This window comes from Helicoverpa zea, chromosome 5 (assembly GCF_022581195.2).
Source record: "Helicoverpa zea isolate HzStark_Cry1AcR chromosome 5, ilHelZeax1.1, whole genome shotgun sequence".
NCBI lineage: Eukaryota > Metazoa > Arthropoda > Insecta > Lepidoptera > Noctuidae > Helicoverpa > Helicoverpa zea.
In genome coordinates, this window is record NC_061456.1 from 12457736 (window position 1) to 12466869 (window position 9134).

Consider the following 9134-nt stretch of genomic DNA (forward strand, 5'->3'; position numbering starts at 1 on the left):
CAAAAACTAAGTAATACCCCAAGTTACGTAAAATTTTTGTATATAAGCATTGTCTGCATTGAATTCGTAGATTTTACGTGAATCCCGAACAAACAAACAGATAAACAGACAAACAGACAAACAGACAAAAATGACAAAAATGATGGAAATGGGTTCTGTTAGTTATCCTTTAACATGCTGGCTATTTTTTTTGTCAATTTCTTCAATGTACAAAAATTACTTTTCTACAGATTTATTATATGTATAGATAAGGAGTTCGTTTGCTCCTAATTTGGTTCGCGTTCATTTTATGGTTACTCTCATCACAGTGATATAAGTAGTCTTTTGTTTTGGTATAATGTAGTGAAGTCCTAGCCGATTGTTGGCCATGGCCGCCGTTCTCATTTAACCACTCAAGCGTCCAAGCCGCGCAGTGATTCTCGGCCCACCTGTCCGCGCATGAAATGTCAATTGCTTTTTTACGACCAAGCGAGACTCTCTCAACAAAAACGATTACTACTGAAAAACTACAATAGCTAGATTCGAATAAAAAATACTCACGGAAAGCTAAAAGAACGTAAAATTTAATTTGATTAAAAGTAAATTACTTTAATTAATATTATAGGATGATAATAAAGTATAAAGTTGAGGATATCAAAAAAAATATCGTAATTTTTTTTTATTCCGAGTTTTATAAGAAAAATATAGTGATTACTGGTAACAATGTTTTTTCATTATATTAGTATAGGATATACTCTTTAAAATGATACCAATATCTTAATATAAGTAATTAGTTTTCTGTCATGAAAAAATAAACAAAGTTAAGTGTTTCTCAAGCGGTCACTGGGCCTCGGGCGACGTAAAAATGTGACAAGATGGCCGCCCGGCTAATAGCGTGTTCACACGACGACGTTGTTTTAATGAAACACGCATATTACTGTTCGGTATGTTTATAGAGCAAACATGTTTACTTTTATATAATTTTATTACATATAATTTTTTATTGTGTTAAATAGAAAAAAAGAAAGCGGTTATTGGTATTACAGTAAAATAAATACACTGTAAAACTGTAATTTTAGGTATTTTTCATTCTTTGATATTGAAAAACGAAAACTAAATAAACATGCCGTCACCTATAAGTAGATACATAAACAAAGCCAAAGCCGCAAAACATTCCCAAATTGATCATAAAACGCTCCGTGTGAACAAACCATTATTTACGTTGTAAGTAGATCAGTCCAAGGGGAGTCGGCTCACCAACACTAAAATCATGAATAACGTCTTAACATTTTAATCATTATAGACCCCATCTCAATGTATTTCGTTTGTAAATGGCCATTAACGTGCTAATAGTGAACGATTCTCGTATATTTTGCATTTATTTAACAAAAATAACCAATTAGAATACACTGTAAACAATAGAAAAGTATCAAACGATGATCGTGTAGTGATCGTATAACTTTTCCACCTAAATTATACTATGTAAACGTTTTGAAATTGTCCTAATAATACATATTTCGTAAAGGAAATTTCTTCACGTTTATTTTGATATAAAATAACAATCTAAATAAGGTATAAAACAAGAAACTTACCACATTTTTGTCAAGAGCTCCACACACAAAAAAGTCACTTGTCAAAAACGACGAACTGTCACTTCAATATATTTTTTTATAAATTTAATGTTGCCATTGCACAGAAAAAATCACAACTCACGGATGACAAATTTAATAACGCGCCATCTAGTATCAATCAACTATATTAATACCACCTGGCTATAGCGCTGTACACGTTTAAACCGAACGATGTCGTTCGGATACTGTAGTCACCATGGACGCTTAAGGCAAGAATTTTTTTGGTGACTGTTATCACCTCGGACGCTTGAGTGGTTAAGGAGTTTATCAACTGCCCAGAACATTATTATAGTGCAGACAGGTGCATTCTCTATTCCTTCACTCTCATAATAACTACCCATAATGTACAGTGTAGGGATGTAAGTACGTAAAATAAGAGTAGGTATTTTATTATTAGACCAGACGTTCCAATATTATTTCTTTGCACAGATAATGGCTAAATCTTAAACTCTACACCAAACAAGTCTACATAGTCTCCTGTAGCTGAAACTCTTCCATTCTACCGAAGTTTTTTATAATGACTACCTCGATTATTACCTAACACTTAGTTGGGCTATGAAACGAACAAGAAAAACGCAGCGGAAACTTTGTAATTAGTTTTAAAGCAGGAAGTTGTAGGAACTTAAACATCGGGTTTAGCGTTGCCTGGCGCTAAATTGAATAAAACTTCGAAAAAGAAATGAAATGAAAAACGATTTCGATGATTTAGTGGAATCGAGGTCATCTGGATTTTCCCAACTATGTTAGGGCTGTCGTGATGGCTATAGCTGCGTAAGTACCACTGTTTTACATAGAGTGACTGCATATTTCACCTCCATGTTTGTGGGTTTGGCAAGACTTGTTGTCAGATTTCTGGCTTTCGCCTACTCAGCGGTTTCACTCTCATCTCTTAGGAGCTAATTCACACACCCAGATAAAAAAGTAGCTTATAGCTTGTGTTGTGATAGTTGGGCTACCTAAACACTGAAAGATTTTTTCAAATCGCGCCGACAGTTCCAGGTATCCGCGTTACAGCGAATAAAATACCTTTATTTACAATACTAAGTAATTCTAGATGTAATAATACACTAGATCTAAGACATGTGTTCCATTCTGTCGCAAAACGTTGCTATCTTCCAGTTACGCCTAAAGGGTTATTAGGCGCCGTAGTAATTACAGGCACATGTACGCCAATTCAGCTTTGAACGGTGACATTCTGAGTAGTAGCTCAGATGGTTCTGGTACTGGAGATGTCTTACGGTAGTAGACGTTTATCGTATAAACATTGGTACTGTTTTGTAATAAAAATATATAAGGTCACTAAAATTTTACAGAGCCAAATGATGATCTTATGTAGATCCTTATAAGTAATATAATTCGGTGCTAACTTACAGTCATTCGATTTCGAAGGTTAGGCAATGCTTGGTGCAGTTGGTTCGTGAATGGGTTTTTTAATTAACCCAAAATCTTACTAATTACCTATTAATCATTTCCGGCTAATTTACAAAGACAAGGTGGGCATTAATAGGCTAAAGGTGACAGAAAACGTAGGAAAACTACCAATATATCTCAACGACAAAAGCCCCTAACTACCGAGCTCCCACACACTAAATAGAAAGCAGAAATTCATAACTAACAAGCTATAAATATGAGAAAACGCAGCTACCAAGTCTTCGGCCAACTCAAACAAACTGGGCTTAGGCTGAACAGTTACTAAACTGCTTTTATTTGCCCAGACCAAGGTTTACAACGGCCATAGTTTACTGAAGGAACAAGCTGCATTACTTATGTATCGATGGTATTATGTACCAGTATAAAATGAACCAGTTCTACAAGAAATTTGGTCACTGAGCCAGGTCTGATTGTAGTGGTGGGTATCGATGCTTGGTGGTGCTATTTGGTAGTAAAATGTATGCAAAATATGAGTATGTTTTCTGAATGGTGTGATGCTATTTGTTATCGATTGAGTAATTAATAGGTTGATATTGTAATGAGTTAATTTCCCAAATTAAAAGAGACAAATTCAGATTTTCTGTCTTTCCCGCTGTGGGTTAGCAGCGTGTCAGACTATTACTGACTAAAACCCACCATGTTCCTTCTTAATCCCTTTATGTGCCATTTATGTGTGTGTGTTAAATACTTCATTATCATTTTCTGCCTTCACTTTAATGGTCATCCACTAGAGAAAACCCGGTGAATAATGTGTGCTAGCACATTTTTATTCATAGCTTGCGTCCTGTGGTTTATTGGTTAAGCCACCAGAGGAATTTTCGTTCACATTAATTATTACACGATAGGTAGTGCGTTGTTCGTATGAAATCGCTCTGTAGATTTATTTTTACTTTAATAGCTGTTTCTGCTTTATTTGAATAGAAAGAGGCCCTTTTGGGTTATGACATTATCACTATCACCAAAGATATTACCGATCTGGACCAAATAATTAGCCATATATGAACTTCGTAATCGTAACACATTATTAGTCAGCTACATTATTTTTTTAGTTTCTTGGGCTTTATAACTATCGTAGGTTCTTAATTGATTTCGATAGTTCAATATCAAAACCAGTTACTCTTGAAAAGCACCTTCACTTGATATCTCAAGATAGTAATAATATCTACTGCCGTCCGAAATTAATTTTTCATACTGTAATTTAAATTTTCCGTTCACGTCAAAAATCGTTCACTATCAAACTGAATTATTCAACGACACTTTAATTGAGGGGGTGGGGGTGATAATAGTGTTGCCAGGAGGTTTGGACGAACCTATAGGAATAAAAATAAAGTCAAGATAGAATTTCAAAAGCCTTTTTGTAAATATTTTATGTGTCCATTTCCTTTCATCCCTGATTAGGTTTACTTAGCATAGCTAACACTTTTTTACCTTGAGCTGAAAAAAGAAATATTATACGTATATTTGGAGTACTGTTGTCGATGACCCGTCCAGCCAACTGGACCTTTGGCAAACAGAAATAAAAATTGATTGTAGTAAACTTATGCCTTACTACAATCAATTCACCAACATCCACCGAATTAAATACAAAATCTCTCACCAGCACAAATTATGATCCAAATAAGAGATACCCTCAAAAAATCAGCAATTAAGATGAACTCAAAAATTTCCGTCACCTGGTCACCCACAGCACCAGTTTAATTTACTTCTATACGCCGGCTCACAAAGAGCTTTATTGGATTTTTCTGGAACCTTATTTTGAGTCAAAGGTGGGTTATGATCTAGGTGCAGTGCTGGAATACCGCTTATGACCACCCTTTGGGTTTTATTAAGAAATCTTATTGATTCTTTTTTTCGTTTAAAGGTCTTTGGCTTTTGATTCACAAAAGTTGGACGCAAGCCGATTGTAAATGTCTCTTAAAAATAAATGCGGGATGTGATAATCCTGTGACTGATGACGACCATAACGGGTTTCTCGGTAACACCTGAATTTTGGCATAGATAATATAACTATATGCTTGGTCAAGACAGGATTCTTCATTCATATAATATTGAATAAACAATTCATTTGAATTTCCACAAATTGTTGAACAAACGATATATGAAATTACATTTTTAACTTTTTAAAACACGATTACAGATACGTTACTTTTTGCAGTAGGCAGCATTTTATTTCGCCATAAAGTAGGAACGAAAACAAGGCCCCATAAAAACATTCATGTGAAAAATATTCACCCACAAATATTCACATAAAACGTGTTGGTTGCGGTATAAAATCGGTGATAGTAATGATCCGTGGAGTGTGGGAGAAATTCATGCCGCGGTTTCGAACCAGGTTTAATGTTTTTCGATGATTGCAGAAAATCACGTTTTATGTTCGCTATTGTGAAAGATAAGATAGAAGAACAAATAAAAGAAGGACTGGCTTGTGATATTTAAGACAATCATCACGAAGGTTGTTATAAATTCAGAAGAAATTCACTACATTACTACTCTAATAACCTGTTTATCTAATCGAACTGGAGGAACCTGATAATGAAGACAGTTAAACTGTGTGAATGAAAACTGGAAACAAAACAAAAGACAATCACATTGCGTAATTTGAAAATGACAGCTTCATTATTTCAAATGAACATCTACACCACACAAATGAAGAAAACCAAACAGGTCAAACTATACAAACCTTAGCAGAAACTCTTCAAAAAGATAATATTCCGATTGAAATCTGAGCGTTTTGGTAGATAAATATTGCAAAAAGTGATACTAAAGTCTTCCTACTAAGCTGACTCTCGCTCTATAAATTGAGAAAAAATAAAAAACAACTACATGACCATGCTTAAATCAGACCGCAGAAATCTAATTGAGAATGTTATATCTTATTGATGAAACCGAGATTGATGGACTGCTTGTCATATTTAAGAAAAAGAACACGAGTTTTTTGTAATAAGAAACCAATATTACTCAAATCTTACTGAAGCTAACAATGATTGATGTTTAACCTTCTTGAAGAAAACTAAAAACAATCACATTGCGGTATTTGAAATTGTCACCCACATTATTTCACATGAACAACTGTACCACACAAATGAAGAAAATCAAAGAGGTCAAACTCCAGAAACTCTTCAAAAAGATAATATTCCGATTGAAATCTGAGTCGGAGTCACAGCACACGATACAGAGCAGACGTTTGCTAGTATCCGTTACAAGAACAGTCGGACTGCTGAAACTTTCCCTGTTGCTAACTTGCGCCGCTCACTTGCCCTACATTTTGTCTCTTGCTTGTTATTTGGGGCTTTGGAGTAAGCGTTTTGTTCGCGATACCGAAAGTCATAAAGTAGGTGTTGCCAGAAGGAATGGAAGTAGTCAGTGGCTGAAAGCATTTGAAATTTAATTTTTACTACTTGAAGGCGTCAAAAAGTTCTCCCCATCGCTATCAACTGGGAGCATATCTAAAGGCTGGCAGCATTACCACGCTTCAAAGTAATAGCGACCCTTTATTTATAGGAAGAAATTGAGTCTTCAAGGATAACATTCAAGAAATGTCAATGAGTCGGCAAAAGTCCTACTTTCATAGGGCTTTCTACTTCGCCCTCTATGCCAAACACTTCTTATTGGACTCTGATTTCAATTGTGTTCAATAATACAATAAATTAGTGCTAAAGAAACTTCGATTTATACCATTTGCTCTCCTGTGAACCAAAACGACAGTTAATAAAAAAAAAAGATTCGTATAAAGCCATCTAGTTTCATGGCCCAACGTTTAAAGATACGGGTGCCTACAAAATTTTCATATTCAGTAAAGTAGAATATTTTACGTCGCTAAGTGCATTTCGCAGACTCTAACTTTCCAAGTTCTGGAAATGATTCGTAAACTTTCATATTCAACTTATGCTGTTCATTATTTAATCACTATTGGTAGGTACCAATGATACGAGAATTATATAAATGTATTTAGTGGCAGTGGGCTGGCCATATTAGCCGAAGAACCGATAACCGTTGGGGTAAACGAGTTCTAGAGTGGAGGCCACGCCTCGGCAAACGTACTGTAGGACGTCCTCAGGCACGGTGGAGTGATGACTTGCGCAAGACGGCTGGCAGGAGCTGGATGCGAGAAGCCGAAAATCGATAAAATCTCAGTGGCGTGCACTTAGAGAGGCCTATGTCCAGCAGTGGACTGCGATAGACTGATGATGATGAGTTGCCTTAAGAAATAAAAAGAATCGGATTCACATTTAAAATTAACTGTCTTCTTACGACGGTTGAATGATGACATAAACTATCTTATTGCCTCTTCTCGGGTCCCAGCTACTTCCCCTCTAATTTTCATCTTAACGAGTTCAGCCATTCTTGAGTTATAAGTAGTGTAACTAAAACCACTTTTTATATATTCATATATAGAAGATATCTACGTAAAGTATAACTAGCTACGAAATAAATCTATCATTAGATTAATCTTCGAATTAAAACCACCCTGTACAGTCCTCGTCTTAAACAATTGATGTGACGTCACGCCACAATTTCCCAGTACAAGCGTGTAAACACCCTGTACCATGTCTGTGGAGCTGTCTAATAGAATCTGCATAACAGAGAGTGTTTCGAGATAACTACGGCTGTGGCCAACTCGAAGGTAAGTCACCTTTGTGTGTTTTGACCGTTGGATGATCAGATACTTTATTTGTTGGTGAAGGTTGCCATGGAAACCATTCTAAATTGTCATTTATTTGTTTATTGTATTGGCAATATTTATAATCTTGTCATTATTTCTATATTTCTGTTTATTGTTATTTACCAGTCTAATAAATGTAGCTAAAATCACTGCTTCCCAACTCTATGATATAAATGCGGTAGCTGTTGCTTCAAGATTAAAAAGTGTGTGATGAACGGTGTTCAATAACAAATGGAAATACGTATTTATGAATAAAGAAAATCAAGTTCAAGTCAAGAAACTGTTACGTTCTGATCATAAACCTATTAAACTTCAACTCAAGATACATGAGCGAAGTGCTCTGCAGCTATTTGATCAGGATATTGGCATACTTGGTCGCAGTTGAGTTATTGTTGAACAGTTCAGAGCCTGTCCACTCGCTAACTGTTGCCGAAGCAACAAACTATTCTGTAGGAATTGTGTCGGAAGAAATTGTGAGCACTTTCTGAACGCTCAGCGGGTGTGATTTGGAAGTGATGGAATTGTGGAAGTTGAATAGTTAAGGTGTTGGACATACTTCTTTTATCTTACTATAATACTTCTAGAAAAAGTCACTGTTCCGATTATGCAGGGTTGAGCGATTATAGTAGCTGAATAGTGCTACTGACCCCTACAAAATAATCCTCTCATAGAAAATTTACCAATTCAATCTTTTGTTATTAACATTTAATTCGAAATATTTTATTTAACTACGGCGAATGTTGCATCACACTGCCTATTTTTCTTAAAACACAAAGCAAAAGGTACCAGACCCATGAACCGATATTGATTCTACAGATTAAGACAGCCTATCAATATTTATTAATCTGTTAGTAGTAATTAGTATCTGCAATAATGCGTTTATGACTAGTATCGACTAGCAAATAGTAAGGGTTTTACTTCTTATCAACGTGCATACAACATACTGGGAATGCAAATTCACGACTCTTATTGGCGCTGTGTTGTCTTGTTCAGCAGTTAATTATCTTTTAGAATTGTTTACTAGATAGTGTTGGCTTTGTTCTAAAGCATATATTGCGGAGATTGCCTTGTTTTCCTGCGTTTGAGTTTCTTTGTAATGAGGTGTGGTTTGGAAATAAACGCAAAATAGTAAAGTTTTAAGTGGACTGTATTTGGTTGGAGGATGGCTGGTTAATTGTATAAAGAGCAAATGTGGAGTTAAGTATTGTTCGATTTATATAAAGTCAAGTCTATATTATTTTATTTCATTAATTCATCATGTTTATGTCTTTTACTTTTCATTTCGTCAGTAGAAGATGAGACTCATCTGATATACGTAATTTCTTTAAAAAATTTGGTCTCGCTATGTATATAGTCTTTTGAACTGAAATAAAAAAATACATTGTATTCTCGAATGTCCTATGGACCTATGGATCTATTCAAAACTCAAA